The sequence below is a fragment of the Lepidochelys olivacea genome (genome assembly GCF_965140295.1).
Source record: "Lepidochelys olivacea isolate rLepOli2 genome assembly, chromosome: 8".
In the NCBI taxonomy this organism is placed as follows: domain Eukaryota; kingdom Metazoa; phylum Chordata; order Testudines; family Cheloniidae; genus Lepidochelys; species Lepidochelys olivacea.
The window spans coordinates 17457631-17475520 of record NC_140418.1 but is presented as its reverse complement, the minus strand read 5'-3'; the positions used below and the strand labels follow the sequence as shown (position 1 = coordinate 17475520).

The following is a 17890-nucleotide window of genomic DNA, read 5'->3' as shown; positions in this document are numbered from 1 at the left end:
CTAGATTTTCAAAAGGGCTCAGCACCCATCAAGCACCCACTGTGCTGACTTCTTTTGAAAATCTGTCCATAAACATTACAATTGGTGCTGCTGAATCCTGAAGTCAGAGATTCATATTGAAAGTGAACTGTTTATCATGAGAATACAAATGTTTTTAACTCCGAAGCAATAAGAGAGAAAATATTCAGCCTTAACTATTTCTTTGTGATCAATGGAGGCTGGAGTCAATCGTGTCAGAACTGATGTTGTACATAATGTTAGTTTTGATCATACTTAATTGATTTGCGCTTTTTGTCAATGCTATGGTTTTTTAAAAAACTTCCTGTATTTCAAACCACAAGAAAAAAATGAAACCGTTAATAGTGAATGGTCTGTCAATGAGTATATCAAGCCAAGGTCCTGGTTGGAACTGGATGTTATAGCTTTTAAATATCAATGCTAAATCAAAGTTATTTATCACCTTATCACCAGATAACACACTGAGTTATCATGTAGTTTGGTTTCCATTGTTTCTAGTGGAGTCACTGAGAAATACTATTGCAGTTATTCAGTAAATAAGTCAGTGTCAACCCTTTAGCTCTTCCTGTCTCTTACTCAAGTCGCTATAGGATGCAAAGTCTAGCTCAGCTATTAAGTACTGTTTATCAATTGATGGATTTCTTTGTATTGCTCAGGATGGTCCTTTAGGCATCAGTTTTGATTTGCGTCATGTGGTAAAAGCTGCTTTTCCCTCTGAACTATGGCTGGCTGGAGTTACTTGTTTGTTAACCTTTGCTGACATCCTTTGGCGAGTGGTAACTTGACCTGCTCATTAAATCAATATATATATAGCAAGAGTAATTGTTTTCTTTTCCCCTTCCGGCTAAGTAAGCTGGTTATAGAGTTATGGCCATCTTGCCCTGTCAAAGGAGCATGTTATTTAGATTGCAATGAGGTGATGAACATTTTTTATCCCTTAGTTTCATTGGCATTTGCAGGTTACCATGTTTCTGTTTGGGTTCCTTAGGCCCCTGGTCGGTTCTGTCTTTATGAACCCCTGCACACCTCATTTATGGAGGCAGGTATACAGCATCAGGTAAAATAAAACCTAGTCCTGAACATCAGCCCAAACTAGAACTGAATGCAAACCAACCTTTTCAGCTATTCACACCAAAGGTATGCTTAACTTCAACCGTTTTACATTTCTCTGTGGCTCTGCCCTGCGTTGCTCCAGCTATGACTGAATGAAATTACTACAATATCTAATGAGAATCTTATCTTACACTATTGTTAGGCTGACCAGAAGCAGGGAATACTGGAAACACCTGAAAAAAACTTGATCTTACACAACATCCAGCTCAGCTTTGCTGACCCAATAGGCTTGGCCAGCATAGTTAAGCAGTTCGATGTGAGAGTGTATTTAAAAATCAAACCTCCAGATCTCTAGTAGTTCATCCACTACTAGCCAGGGTAAAAGGTGTGGTGGACTATTGGTCTGCGCAAAGGACCAGCAACCCAGTATTCCTGGCTCTGACAGTGACTCCCTTTGTGTCCTTGAGCAAGTCACTTAATCTCTCCATCTCAGTTTCCCCATCTGGCAGGGGTAGAGAATCCTGAGGACATAGCAGGGCTGGTTCCTGTATTAGTCACCCTTTGTCCAAGAGGTCTGCAGTTTTTGAAGTGTGTCTGGATCTCTAACTACTCCTGAATGCCCAGGGACCCAGAAGTTCCTTTTTCTCTTTTTCACCCAGTCAGGTTATTTATTGCAGCCCTTGCTTTCACATTTGGAATTTGTTCCTTTGTGAGATCTGCGTACTGCGAAGTTCTCCAATTGCACTGACTCTATTCCCTTCAGGGTTTACTCCAGGCTGTTGTTCCATAAAGCCCTATACAGCTTGTCTTGGCCACCTCTCTCTCCACGTAGCACTATGACAGCTGAGATCAGCTGATGTGCTTGAGCTAAGTCTCTAAAGTTAATTTAGGGCTAGGCATTCTCAGTGGAGGCCCTTTGTCTTAGGGTGACCAGACAGCAACTGTGAAAAATCGGGACATGGGGTGGGGGGTAATAGGCTTCTATATAAGACACTGCCCCAAATATCAGGACTGTCCCTATAAAATCGGGACATCAGGTCACCCTACTTTGACTCTGAGATTTATTTCGGGCCCCACAAAGACTCAGCCGCAGTCCGTTGATCTTTAGGGCACAGTGCAAAGCCCATCTCTTTTATCTGATCTTTGTTAAGCAGGGGAGAAGGGATGTGTGTGTTTGTGTGTTATCTTATGGGGAAGGTTATTTTGTTTTTAAATGTCACATTGTTGTTTTCCACATTGTCCATGCATATGGAGATGTTGCACTGGGTGCATTTTATACATTTAAAGCTAACTCAAGCTGCAAAATGGGGACAACACATCCCTTTTCCCCTCTCAGGGGCATGGTTAACAAATTAATATTTCTCAAGCACTTTGAGGATGCAAAGTGCTATTGGAGTGCTAAGTTACATTATTGGCCCTTAGTAGGGGTCACAGAACAGTGAATGTTTAATCACAGGGACAGCATTTGGAATAGGAGTGCCAATCCTAGATATTTTCCCAGGACATATTTATAACATGTTTCATGCACACAGAGGAAAGCATGTAATTTCAATCCAAATGACTTTTATTTTGGATGATGGAAACCAGCAAACAAAGAACTCTTGTTGCCAGAGAAAGAGAGGACAGAACATAGAAGACAGAATCACAGCATCTTGCCTACATTTACCTACTCTATATACTGTGCCTGGCATATGTTTTTTCAAACCAGCCCTTTATTCTGTTCCATTTTCAAAGCAGCATGTACAGTAATTCAGCCAGGTGTCAGTCCTTTATCATCAGTAGGAGTCACAGGGCTCAAATCTTGGTACCATTTAGGAAACTTTAGGATCAGTATCATGTTAAACATAGACAGGGGGTTCTGTGTAGGAATTAGCTTCTGGCTTTGTAGGCTTTTTTATTACTAATGACCAGATTAGCTAAAGGTATCCTGTGAGGAGAATAGCAGCTAGGAAAAAGTAGGACTGGCAATCCTCCTGTGTAGTGTTAATTAGCATATTTAATATATTTTCGTGCTTACAAAAAGTTGACCTCCCTCCCCTTTCCCCCATGTTAAGTAGAATGCAGCATTTACATTTTACACAAGGATATTAGGCAACAAATTAGTCTAGAAACTTCAATTAATCATAATCCAAACTAGGCCCCTGGGAAGAGATAACCAACCAACCAAACTTCTTAACATGTAGCTCATTTCCCCAGCCATGCCAACTGAGAGGACAGCACTCTTTGGAAAATTACTCCAATCTTAACACAAAGAAAATTACTCTACCTGAGCCCGCTTCTCTCATCACTTGTGGAGAGTCTCACTCAGATTTTCACATACTTCTGGCAATTTAAGTGAGTTTGAATAGTTGTCAATCATACAAATTGCACAACCATTTGATACTGCCTGCCTAATGATGTTGTGCCTCCAGAAGATATGTTGAGGCATGCAAATTGCACTAGGCATGCAAATTCATCAGAAAATGAGTGGAAATGAAATATCATGGTAAAGTACAGCACAAGTGACCCAGGTCTCACTCTGAAATTTCTTACACAGGCCACAGTAGGACACAGAATGCCAGATTATATGGGCCACCGGTCTGTTCTGATGCATCAGTTCTTGTGTTCCAAAATCGGAGGAACTGGAGAAAATGAGAAATCATGATATATATGTGTCTTTTATATATGAAAACCATCCACACGTAGTTTAAAAAGAAAATAAAACTCAAAGCTGTAAAATATAGTTGTCTCCGTCCAGTTCTAAGAGTCCTACAACTCTCTTACCACAGAAGTCTCAGGAGACCAAATCCTACGAGGTGATGAGGACCTACAAGCCAATGGGAGTGTTAGGTGTTCATCTCCTCTCGAGATTTGACCGTATGAAGATGGAGAGGGATGATGCAAGTGTAACCCAGATGATCAGGTTTACACATCTATTTGTGATTCTTGCCAGCAATTACTGGAGTGAGATAAAAGAATTTCAGTGAGAGAGGAAGGAGAAGGAACAAATGTATAGAAGAGTATGTAAATTTTACCCACGTACGTAGCATCAATCATAATGCCACTGGCTCAGCTTGGCTACTGATCCTAAAATATACAGTTTTCTTGAGTTGGTGAGACGCAGAAAGTATGTTTGATAAAGAAAGCACCAATTTATGGACTCTGGGAACCTGACTGTTGAAGAACAAGAAAAATGCCTGATGCCAGCTCAAACCAGATTATCTGAGCTCAAAAGAGAAAAAGCTATTTATTTTAGCATAGTATCTATCTTTTTATTTATTATTTTGGTGTGGGTAGAATGCAGAAATGGAGAAAATAAGTTGCAGCCACTCACCAGATTCTTTGAGCCACGCCGTTCTCACAATGTATTTAGTGTAATATGGGATGCCTTTGCAGTCCTAAGATAAACAGATGGATTTATTTAGACATGTGAGAGAAGGAATTTATATATACTTAAAGAGCTAAATCCCAAGGGGCTTGCAGCTCCCTTTCTGCCACAGGGGGGAGCTCGACAGTGAATTCTGAAGACAGTCAGGCCAGGACAATAGGGCAGTGGTTTTCAAACTTTTTTTCTGGGGACCCAGTTGAAGAAAATTGTTGATGCCCCTGACTCAGTAGAGCGGGGATGAGGAGTTTGGGATGTGGAAGGGGCTCAGGGCTGGGCCAGAGGGTTAGGATATGGGGGTGAGGGCTGTGGGGTGGGGCTGGGAATGAGGGGTTCAAGGTGTGGGAGGGGGCTCAGGGCTGGGGCAGGGGGATGGGGTGCTGTAGGGGGTCATGGCTCTGGGCTTGGGGTGCAGGCTCTGGGGTGGGGCTGGGGATGAAGGGTTTGGGGTTTGGGGGGGGCTCAGGCCTGGGGCAGGGGTTTGGAGTGCAGGAGGGGATCAGGGCTCTGGGGTGTGCTGGGAAGGAGAGGTTTGGGGTGGAGGAGGGGGCTCCAGGTTTGGGGGGACTCATGGCTGGGGCAGGGGGTCAGGGTGTGGGGGGGCAGGGCTCTGGGCTGGAGGTGTGCAGGTTCTGGGGTGGGACTAGGGATGAGGGGCTTGGGGTGCAGGAAGGGGCTCCAGGTTTGGAGGGGCTCAGGGCTGGGGCAAGAGATTGGGGCATGGGGTTACCTCAGGCAGCTCCTAGTCAGTGGCACACAGGGGGTTCTGAGGTAGGCTTCCAGCCTGTCCTGGCACCGTGCACTGCGCTGTGCCCTGGAAGCAGCCAGCAGCAGGTCTGGCTCCTAGGCAGAAGTGCGCGAGTGGCTCTGCGCATCTCTCACCCGCAGGCACCACCTTCCCTGCCCCCAGCTCACAATGGACAGTCCCCGGCCAATGGGTGTGCTGAGCCAGTGCTAGGGGCGGGGCAGCATGCAGAGCACAATGGCCCCCCTGCCTAGAAGCCAGACCTGCTGCTGGCCATTTCCAGGGCACAGTGCGGTGTCAGAAGAGGTAGCTGGACAGCACTGCTGAAGGGACTTTTAACTTCCCGGTCAGCAGTGGTGACCGGAGCGACCCGCACTTTGAAAAACACTGCAGTAGGGGACACAGAATAGCTGGATCCTGCAGAACAGTTCCTAAGGACTCCCAAAACCAGGCAGGAAGCTCCCGCATTAGCGGTGAGCCTCCATGGGAGCCTGCATCTATGTCTCCCTTGCAGAAGTTCTGTACCAGCTATTGAAGCACTGGGAATGCGAGGCTAAGAATATTAATGGACTCACTGTGAGCACCTCAACAAGCCTCAGGAGATCAATAGACTCACTGTGTGCCCCCAACAACCCTTCCCAAAGTCAGCTTGGGAAGGACTGGAGTGGTGCAGGAGGCTCTGCTGTATGTACATATTGCCCCTGAATACTAGCAGGGAACATGGGAGTCAAGGGGCCTTTGGCCTGATGGGCCATTTCTGCTGGATAACAAGTCAGCTATGAATCACAGGACGGTATAAATAAGAGCAGAACTTGGTCTTCCCTCATGCATGTCTTCTCCTCCAGTAGCGTAATCGTTTGTGCCCCTTATGGGAGTGCATAGCAATAGATACAATTGATCCAATAATGAAAAGCATTTGATGGAGGCATCATGTTAAATTTCGTGAACATATGTGTTCAATTCTACCACTGCATTTATTTGAACAAAAATGTTTTTTCTTGGCCACTTCTGGTGCTGATCTCATGTGCATCGCATGATGTGCAAACCTAAGCCATGACAGCAAGCTCTGATATAACAGGCCAAAATCATCCCTGATGGAACCCTACTGAAGCCAATGGAGTTACATTAGGATTGTATTTGGTCCAGCATAAGGACTTCTGGCACACACCAAGAGCCACGATGGTGCAATCATTCTGTAGGTGTGCCCTCTGTCAGTCCTAAGGTATGTGAGCTGCTAAAGCCAAACAGCAAATCCTGATGCCATGTGGCATATAGGATATAAAATGGCCAAGACGTTTCCAAAATGGTTGCTTGAAGTAGGACTACAAGTGCATATTTAGGTATCTAAATAATTCCAAAATGCTGAGCACTCAGCCGCTCCCAGTAAAGTTAATGGAAGCAGCAGGAGGCTTGGTGCTAATTCAAATCAGTAGGCTCCAGAGCTTAACTTGATGTGTCTGTTTTGGGAAATCATGACCTAAAACTTTGGTCCTTCATTTGCAGGATACTTTGTAATTCGGATTGAGATGGTCAGGTTGCCATGATCACAGCAGCACTGTGGAAGAGTTAAAAGCAGATCAGAACATTTTATGCTCTCTATTAAAAGCTTTGCCTATTTTCCCTCTGACGTCTACATCTGTGTGTGACAGGATGGACCGCACATTCTCAGTTCATTATGACTCCATTTTAATTTATTCTCTATGGTCACGAACAATAATTTCTAAGCAGAATGATATCCACTAATAGTTAATAATAGACCCTAAAAATTGAAATAGATGCTTACTGAAGTCTCTGGTTCACTCCTCATTGAAACATGTCAGTGACTGTCTTAAATACGCATTTTTTAATCATGAAAATTGTTGTTACATAAATTACAGTCAGGACCTTATGTGCCCATCTTGGGAGAAAATATACTGGGAAATGTATTTCAAGCTAGGACTTGGAGAATAGCCTAATACGTCTTAGCTATAATAACTGCTTTCCCTGACTAGTTTGGTCACATAAGAAGCATGTCACTAAGAACAGGCTGGTTTTTGTTTGTCCCCCACACACACACACACTAATTTTATTTCAGCATGCATCAAATCCTGTTTTTATAACTTATTAATGATAAATTGATCTCAGGAGATATTGACTCTGTATTTACAGAGTATTTAGACATGCTGGGGGCGGTTTTAAATGTACCAGCTGCTCAGTGCTGATTTAAGTACACAGATGTTCTTATTAGCATAACATTCAAATTTGATGGCCTTCTTATCTTCATCCTCCAAACTCACAGGAAAAAGAAAGCATCACAGGAGATTCATGCTAAAAGAAGCCCCCTTTCCCTCTGGAATCTTCTGCGTAGGGTGACCATGAAGCAATGCAAAGCCAAGTAATGCTACCATGTTATACTTGTTCCTCCCTTTTATTTAGGTCATATCTGCAACTGACAACAAGTGTGACCCGTATAAACAGACGTGGCAGTATTGTCCCAGAGGAGGGACTTCCTGCAGACGGGATGGAAGAACTGAAGTGGGATGCAAGCTGCTCATCTGCAACTCATAGCTGCCTGGCACATGGAATTTAGTGAAAGGGTCTGATCAATTTCTGACTACGTGCCAGCCAACCAGATGGGTGAGTGTGTATGATGCCAAGAGACTAGGCATGAGCATCAGCTGGAGGTGGGAGTAAGGATATGGTTTCGAGCTGAATAACAAGCTGGAAATGTGCCGGTAGCTTGCCCGGTCTGAGGACATACACCTGTGTTTAAGGGGATGTGTCACTACCCATTGCCACAATCCAGCTCCAAGTACAATTAACACTGCACACAAATTGCTTCTTTTGTCAAATGGCTCTTTGGCCTCCCTCTATAAAGCACAGAGGTTATCAGGATGGCGGATGATTAGTAAGGAAGGAATTAATAACTCACCAATCTGCCTCAGGAGATGATGTCATGAATCAAGCTGAGTAGGGAAGGTGGGTGCTTAATCTGTTCACACCTCCTATATGCCAGGTAGCCTAATTCCAACATGGATAATAGCACACTTAGGTAAAGCTGTTGGTTAGCTAGAATCAGGGTAACGTTCAACACTGGTTTTTAACTTAATCCCTGTTGTGTGTGAAGAGGATTGTGCAGCACTTTTATTTGTGTGCCGTGGATTAAGGCAATCAATCAATTAACAACCAAACAGTAATACTTGTGCAATATTTATTTTGAGAAAACAGGATAATAACTTGTATTTCAACAATTGGTAAAGAACACTTTCTTCTGCCTCTTTGTTTGCCTAATTTCCTCTGCAGCCGTTTCCAGTTTTGCCCTTGATGTTATTTTGTTTCTATAAGGCCTACTCATTTAAGCAGACTTTTACTGGGATGTCGTGAGAGTGGTCTCTGAGTCAATGCAGATGCATCTATTTATACCAGCTCAGGATCTAGTCCTCTTTACAGTGAGAACAGAGATGGACTTGAACCAATATCCTGGATCTTATCACCACAGAATTTTAGGAATTTTGGATCCAAACGTTGTGGTATCTTTAATATATTGCAATGGTACAGAAAGGCTGATCTGTTCCTTAGATGTTATACCAGTAAATAATCTATTAAAGGCTTCGAAAACCAGACTGGATAAACTAAGAACTTCTGCCAAATTTCCACTGAAAACTCCAAAGCCTGAAAAACTTAAATTAAGTTTTCTTTTTCATTATTATTCATTTTCACATGCACTTTCTGATTCTGGTCAGGACCAAAAGTATCAACATTGTTATAATTACTGTGCAGATATAATGCACATTTCGTCCCAGTGTTTCAAAGCATATTTACAAGAAGAGGTATTATTCTCATTGTGCCAATTGAGAAATTGACATATAGAGAAGTGAAGTGACTTACCCATGGTAACAAAGCTGTGAAGAGATGCCACTTTTCAGTTCTCCATTCCAACACTTAGTCAATGCTGTTTTCCATTCCATGAGCAAAGTCATGCTCAAATCATTTCAGCCTAATTACAAGCAGAAAGTATCTGCAGTTAGACATGGTTGAAACCTGGAATTTCTGTTTCACAGAAAATGTTGACATTTTGAAATTTGTTATAGTTTAATATCAGAACAAAAACAAAATATTTCCAAATTTTCCCATCGAATGAAAATTCCAGGAAAAAAATCATTTTGAACATTTTGCTTAAGAAAAATTTTGAAATTTTGTTTCAAAATACATTTTTTGTTTTGAAATTTATTTTATTTTATGGAGGTTTTATTTTTACATTATTTTTATTATTTTGATGTTAATTTAATGTCAATTCAATACAATTAAAATAGTCAAAATATATTTTATTTTATTAAAAAAACATTAAGGGCAGCTGCTACTTAGGATACATCACATCTTTGATTGATACATCATATCTTATTTTGTCGATCAAAATGTCTCCTGTAGTAAGTAGCAGCTAAGCTTAATTTTTAAAGAAAAATAAAATAAAAAATGGAATATTTCAGCTATTCTATTGTGTCACAATGACATCTTGTCATGTCACATTATGCCCTGACCTGACATAATATTACATATATAATAGTATTTACTACTTCTACAGACATGTAATTAAACAATGTAAATGAATGGGAAAAAATCTAAACAAAAAATTCATTTTGAAAAATAATTCAATTCTTTTCTGAAGCAAAATTTTAAATAATGATTTTTTTTTCACTTACTAATGTTTCCACAGGAAATTTAATCTAAATAGGCATGATTTTTTTTTAAAAAAAATTGAAACAGCATTTTCTGATGAAAAATTGTTTTGACAAAAAAAATCCAACTCGCGCTACCTGTAGGCTTAAAGGAAACCTCTTTCAATGATATTTGCAATCCTGTTTCCAGACCTACTTGGTTGCATAATACAAATAAGGATCTGAACTTTTGAGAGATTTATGTTTTTCAAGTTAGTCTGTCACCCACTACCATTTCCTCACTCTACCAGTATGGTTTGGGCCAGTGACTGTATTCTCAGTGGAATGTTTTCTCAACATACCTTTTTTTTTTTTTTTTGCTTTCCCATCAGAATTTTTTTCTCACAGCATCTTCTAACGGTGCCATGTAATATGTGATAAGCACATACTAGTCACCTCTGGTTTTAAGCTGTATGTCTTTAGTAACTGTAAAAGCAGCCTAAAAGAAACAAGAACACTATGAGGAATAAATAAATACGGACCTATTTTGTACCTGTGAAAAACCAAAAGGCCCTAACATTGTACTCCCATAAAAGAGAATCCAGCTACCTTGTAGAAACATAAAATAGCCCAAAGAGCCTCACTAGAAGTCTCTGCAAAGAAGAACAACATAAGATATTGCATACACACAAAAAGAGGAAAATATTACTAAGGAATATCAAAGAAACAAGGAGGATTTTCCAAAACAATTTGCTACAAGAGTCTTTACTACCCCCTACAGAGACAATCAAGCTAATGGGAACATTAGTACAGCAGAAGTCTCCATATCAAAAGAGTCCCTGGAGCAAATCACACCCTCAACCAGAGCACCAGTGGAGCTGTGCTCCAAAAACCAAACCCCCTTCTCTTGCAGAAATGAGCAAAAGGGTCATAAACAGAAGAGACAACATTTTTGCGATGTTGCTGCAAATGAGCATCCAGCAGAGCTGTTAAAAATTGCTTTCTGGAGAAAACATATGACTCTTCCAGTTTTATGGGCTATGTTCAGATGGCTCTTACTCCTTTCCCATAAATCCAATTTTCACATAGATTAAATGGAAAGCCGTCACAGCCTCTGATGAATAATGCACTGTATTGTCATGCCTCCACTGCATGATGTACACTAAATCAATCCTCTTCCACTCTAGTATATATCTTTGCAATACAACGGGATACTCTGCTGGTGCAATGGTTGCCAATAAAATCGTAACATTTATCACATCAAGATATTTCTCTTTACAGTAGTATTTCCTATTCTAAGTGAAGTAAGTACCACAAATACTATTATAAATGCTCATTTTGGGGAAGGCCATGTCACCGTTTGATGGTAGGGTATAAGAGGCTCACATGGTGACAACAAGCAAAGTCTGCCTGTCTGTGAAAGTGAAAGGAACAGAAAGATCGGGGCTGAAATCCTGGACCCATTTTGGAAGTCAATGTCAAAACTCTCATTGACTTCATCTTCAACAGAGCCAGAATTTCACAAGTGAAAGCTTCCCTTTCCACCCGTCCCCCGAATTCGTCACGCTTAAGGCTCTTTTCCCCATGGCTCAACTTGGAATCAGCCTTGAAAGGAAATGTGGAGAAACAAAAAACTGTTCCTGAACAATTTTTTCTCAACATATTTAGCACCAACAGGCTTCTTCACTGATGGGCAGCCCTCTTGAGCGCATTTGCCATGTTCAGCCACAGTTATGGCTGTATTAGTGGAGACGTACCAGATGTGAATACAATATACAATTTGTAGAACTCTTTGGGATCCTTGGGGATGAAAGAAGCTGTATAGCTATAAGATAATTTTACTCTCATTATGTTTATTGTGGTCAATCTCCTGATCTCATTTCTATCAGTGAAACCCATGTTAACGTAGGGCAGCAGCACATGACAGTGTTCCACATCCATCTCGGCCCTCTATTTCTAGCTGTCAGTGCCAAAGAGGAGCTCATAGAACTGGGTGACTTTCTGCACCAACTGTTTCACCTCCAAAGGATTGAAATTGATTTTTTACATCCTGGCACATAAACATTGACAGTTTGCTCTTTGATGTGTTTCCCAAGGACAGGCAGGTTTCCTCAGAGCACGAGGAGATGACAGTTTAAAATTAGCTGCACCAAAGTCATTATCAACAACAAACAACAAATTCCTTCAGGCATGAAGAGGTCGAATTTTTGTTTTCAAGTGGTAAAGAAAAGACTAGTCACAGGCATGGCTGAACTAGTTAGAGATAAAATAAGACCCTGCCCAAACCCAAATGGATCTCTCATGGCTTTCCACTGGTTTTGTTCCACTGGTTTTGTTTCCACATTATTTTTATCTTCATGTGCCTGTCCACTTCCTCAGTCTGCCCAATAAAGCCAAATAACATCACCAAACTTGCTGGCATGAGATGTCCAACCCACTTTTGCAGGCTTAAAAAATCCAGCCAAAGAACACTGACATTTTAGAACATTTTTCCAAATTGAATTTTTGGTTTCAGTGATCGCTAGCAATAAAGCTAGGCTCTGGTAATTTAGTGGCGGTGAGCAGTGAAATGCACAGTTTATGATGGGCAAATACCATGCAGGACATAGTATCAGAATGCAACAGACTAAATGTTTGGAGCCTGGATGTTCCATGCCCTGTGTTTGTTCTACTTCATACACAGAAATCTTTCAGTGGGAGCCCTCCAGCGAACAGCCAACAGCTGGTGACAATTTTTGGCAAACACTCCTGTGAGCCAAATTAAAAATAGTGACCGAGGGTCTCTATCCCTGTATCATTCCGCAAAAGCCCCAGCCTTTGCCTTCACAAATCAGTAAAGTGGTGCCAGATATGCCATATTATATGATGATATCCACACTGATGTCATTTGGGGAGTTCTGCTTTAAAATACATGGGAACACATGTCCCATTGTTATTAAAATATTCAGTTAGTTTGTCCAGAGTTAATGGTTGGGGGAATGGGGTCTCTTTTCATATTTTGCATTGCCAGTTATCTGTGTCTCTTCCATGATATTTTCAACTAAAGCCAGCAAAAGTCTCAGCTCAAACTAAAATATTTATCACGAGGAGACTTGAGCTGATTCTGATGCCCTAGAAAGAAGGAAGACCTTAGACCATCCCGTGGTTTGCTGCACATTGGGCGACCCACATTTGCCATCAAGAAGGAAGAACTTGGATTTAAATATCAGCTGGTTTTCAGCTGTTGATCAGAAATCCATAGGTTGAAATCCTACAGTGGAATTTAAGTTCAGTCCCAAAGTATCCAGTTCAGTTTTGTATTAAGTAAGTGCTTCACTGCTAGAGGTGGCTTTCTTCAGATGCATTGTTAATATACCCTCTCTTAAAAGTAGATTATCTGGTGTCTAACACTTTATATGAGCTATTGCTGAGGGTGTAAAATGACTAGTCACCTGGTTTAGCCTGCTCGTCAAAGTGGTTTACGGGGGTGTGGCCAGTGTCACATGCAAGCAGCTACTTGGAACCACAGCTGAGAGCTGAGAGCTGGGTGTAGGTAGGGACCAAAGTGGATGAACTACTGCCTAAGGAGCACAACGTGTTCCCCCAACAGTGGTACAACCCCTCCCTAGTACCTGTCATATACCCATTGGGTAGCTGATGGGTCCTTTGCTCTCACTGACATAGGGAAGCTGCCTTGCTCTAGCATGCAAAGGCTGTTCTGGCAGACTCGGCAGAGGAAATCAGTTTGTGATTCAACGGCCATGAAGACGGTTCAGCAACGTGCTGTGGTGGGTGGAGAGCATGACAAGGCTCTGAAGCTGTCCTGGTCACCCACCATAGCTAAGGAAGTCCCCAGCCGTAACGATTCTTCATGCCGCTGGAATCTGGTTTCCGCAGCCAAGAGAGTGGGAGTGCCTCTGTGCAACAGCTCTCTCACTCAGAACTTTCCCCTCACAGGTTTTCTTGCAACTCTCATCTCATTAACATCTTATCAAATCTCATTGTCATTAACATCACATCATTAGTCCATACGCTGCGGCGATGGGGACATAGCAAAGTGACAGGTGGAGATGACCACTGGCAGTTGTAGCCACAATCCTGCATGTAAGTGGCCATGTGACTAGTGGCTTTTCAGCTCTATCCCCAGGGCAGCAGAGACATACGTCAGCATTCAAGGTGACTGAGCAGCCCTTTTTTGGATAGCACTGCTCACCCTTTTTAAAGGAGGGGGCTAGAACAGGTGCCCTAAACATTGCCTGCCCCATAACATCTGGCCAGACTACTGTGGCTGGCAGGTCATCCTGTAGCAGTCAAAAAACAATAAAGAAGAAAAGACTCACCCTAGGAGCATAGAATGTCCACACCTTTATGGACGGAGACGATGCATAAAGGCCTGAGGGAAGAACAGTTCTTGTCTCTAGAGAACTCGCCCACTCTAACAATGATATTGCAGCAGCACTGAGTGAGACTGGACTGGCTGGAGAAGGTTCCATCAGTGAGCTAGGAGGCAACTGTACTTTCTTTTGGAAAGGAAAAGCAGAGGATGAAGACAAGATCCATGGAGTTGGAGTTGCAATTAGAACGTCACTCCTGAAACAACTTCCTGGCTTCCCTATTGGCCTGAATAAAAGGCTCATGAAAATTCGATTCCCCCTGAATCCTTTATGGCATGTCAGTGTCATCAGTGCCTATGCGTCCACACTGACCAGCACAGAGGAAAGGAGCAGTTCTACTCTGACCTGGGCTCTGTCCTCAGATTAACCCCTGTGTATGACAAGATCATCCTGCTGGGAGATTTCAACCCTAGGGTTGGTAGAGACAACAGAGACTGGAGAGGTGTGATAGGACAACATGATGATGATGACGTTGAACAGTATCAGACTCCTCCTCTTGGGTAAATGTGTAGAACACAGTCTGCTCATCACTAATGCCATCTTTAGGCAAAATGTTAAATATAAAACATGGATGCAATCATGGTCCAAACAATAGTGCCTGATCAACTATGTTATCACCAGCCAATAAGACATCCACGATTTCAGAATTACCAGAGCCATGTGTGGCACAGAATGCTGGACAGACTACAGATTCGTAAGAGCAGTGCTCAACCTGAATATAGTCCCCGCACAGTGCAACCACCCCAAACTCAACAGATTAGCCTTCAACATAGCAAAGCTCAAGCACATTGACTATCAGGTACAGTTTCAGCAGTCACTTGATGACCAGCTCTTTTCATGCCATCCATTTACTGGCAATCCAGCAGAAAAATGGAACCAGTCCAAAGTTGTGATTATTGACATAGCTCAATCAGTGCGGAGCCCCCAAAAAAGTGTACACTAGGATTGGTTCAATGAGAACAACGAGGACATTTCCAAACTCCAAAGTAGAAAGTGTGTGTTGAATGGCAGAACAATCTCACTTCCATCTCAAAGAAAGATAAGTTTAAGTACCTACAGAGCAGTTTGAACTGAGGAGAATGTAGGATGAGTGGTGGGAAAGGAAAGCAGCAGAAGTTCAGCATTGTGCAGATACAAACAATGCAAAGATGTTCATTGATTCCCTGACAGCAGTCTATGAACCATCTAAAACTGGCACAGCTCCCCTGAAGTAGGCAGATGGCATAACCCTCATCAAAGACAAGGAGGGAATCATACAGAGATGGGCTAAACACTTCAATAGTCTATTCAATAGACCATCCACTGTTGATCGGCATATACTTGATCAATTATCCCAGGTAAACCCATCAAAGAGTATCTTGACCTCCCTCCATCATTTGAAGAGATCACAAAAGCCAGCAAACAGTTGAACGCTGGCAAGACATCTGGAAAGGATGATATTCCAGCAGATCAATACAAAGCAGCAGACCCAAAGGCTATCGAGGAGTTTCACAACATCTTGAGTAGCATTTGGGAGGAAGAAACACCACAAGACTTCAAAGATGCTATTATTGTTTTACTGTTCAAAAACAAAGGCAGTAAAGCTGATTGCAGAAACTACAGAGGCATTTCCCTCCTCTGTACAGCAGGGAGAATATACCTCTCATTTTACTGAACAGACTTATGGCAAACATATCTGAGGAGAATCTGCCAGAAGTGCAGTGTGGTTTCAGAGCAGGTTGTAGTACTACAGATATGATTTTTGTCATAAGGCAGGTCCAGGAAAATTTTTTAGAGCAGAACAGGGACCTTTATGCAGTCTTCATTGACTTGACCAAAGCCTTTGATACAGTTAACAGAGAGGGTCTATTCTACATAAACTGGGCTGCCCAAGAAAGTTCATACAAATCATCTGTCTGTTCCATGACCACATGACAGTGTAAGTGCTTGCCAGTGTTGACTATTCTGACGCATTTGAAATCTTGAGTGGAGTGAAGTAAGGCTGTGTACTTACTCCAGTGCTGTTCAACTTGTTCTCTGCCTGTGTCCTTAGCCATGCCATAAGGGACTTGGATCAGGGGATACATATCTATTATCGACTCTATGACTCCCTCTTTGATCTTCAAAGACTCAATGCTGAGACCAAGATGCTGGAGAGACTTCTGATCAAGGCAGTTTTTGCTGATGACTGCGCCTTGATGGCCCATAGACATAGCAACCTTCACGTCATCGTTGATAGATTCTCTGAAGCACCCCAGATCATTGGCCTCACCATCAGTCTCAGTAAGACAGAGGTCTTGTTCCAACCAGCACCTCATTTCAATTCCCCATCATCAGCCATCTTCATCCAAGGCACATAGCTGAAAAATGTGGATGAGTTCAAGTATTTGAGCAACACCATCTCGAATGATGCTTCCCTTGATGAGGAAATTGCCTCAACAATTAGTAAAGGCAGCCAGGCCCTTGGCCAACTCCAAACAAAAGTTCTTAACCAACTTAACATTAATCTCTCCATCAAAGTGAACATCTACAGTGCAGTGGTCCTAACATTTCTCCTGTATGGCTTTGAAACATGGACTCTTTATATAGAGCACATTAAACAACTTGAACAATTCCACATGCACGCTCTCTGCTCAATAATGAGCATTCACTGGCATGACAGAGTGACCAATATTAAGGCCCTTGAGAGAGCAAACACAACGAGCATTGAGGAAATGCTATTGAGAGCACAACTTAGGTGGACCAGACATGTCATCAGAATGGAAGACCACCATCTCCCAAAACAGATCCTGTGTGGGGAGCTGTGGCAGTGCAAAAGAAAGAAGGGTCATCCATATACATGCTTCAAAGATAACCTGAAGAGTAGTGTCATCAGTCTCAAAGAACTCATCAGAACTGGACTCACTGTTGGTCTCTGAGAAAATCAGCATATAACAGGTTTGAATGGGATCAACAAAATCATCTCCATGCTGTATGTGAAAGGTACCACAGAGCTGCATCGTCTAACATCATAGATATGGACTTCCCATGCTCTCAGTGTGACCGACTCTGTGCATCAGGGTTTGTATTTCAGAGTCATATGCGTAGGCATAGATGAGAATTGTGGCAATATCATCATTATCATCAGTGATGGACTACCAACAAAATGACTATTCTATTGTCTCCAGTACTCATTACTACTGTCTAACTCATTGATCTGTAAGAACTTTGGGATACTTTGACTATGAAACACACTAGAAAAGCAATTTCACTCACAGGAGCATAGATAAAGCATCCTATGTATCATGCATGCTCCTGAATGAAAAGAAACACCATCATGTGGTTAGAAGTGCTATTGGCTTAAGGAAATGACCTGACAGTTACCTGGTGTTACAAGTAGCAGGATGATCCCATGAGACAGTTCATCACTGCATTGAAAATGAGGGAAAGGATCAACTCCCCAACCAAATTACTGCCTTATGCTCACAGGAAATTGCATTGTCAAAGGGCCAGCATATGCGCCATTCAGATGTCACAGAGTGTTTATTTTTCTTAATTTAGTTTTGATCCCTCAAGTCTTTTTAGGTGTTTGTGAAATCAGACAGGCTTTTCATGGGTACTTACATAGGCTACCAGTCCTAGAAGCTAATCAGACAGAGGGCATTATCTTCCTATCATTGAAATCAATGTGAATTTCACCCTTGAGGTCAATAGGCACAGGATTGGGCTTCATTTCATTCTGCAT

At 42.1% G+C, this 17890-nt stretch overlaps 1 long non-coding RNA gene across 1 annotated transcript in view; it reads left to right on the top strand.

Moving 5' to 3' along the window:
* LOC311525042 overlaps nt 1-7703 on the top strand; it is a 365087-nt gene extending 357384 nt beyond the window's left edge. The window contains exon 6 of the long non-coding RNA XR_014712661.1: nt 7596-7703. This is a non-coding gene — a long non-coding RNA (uncharacterized lncRNA). The remainder of the gene's footprint in view (nt 1-7595) is intronic.
* The last annotated feature ends 10187 nt before the right edge of the window (nt 7704-17890 follow it).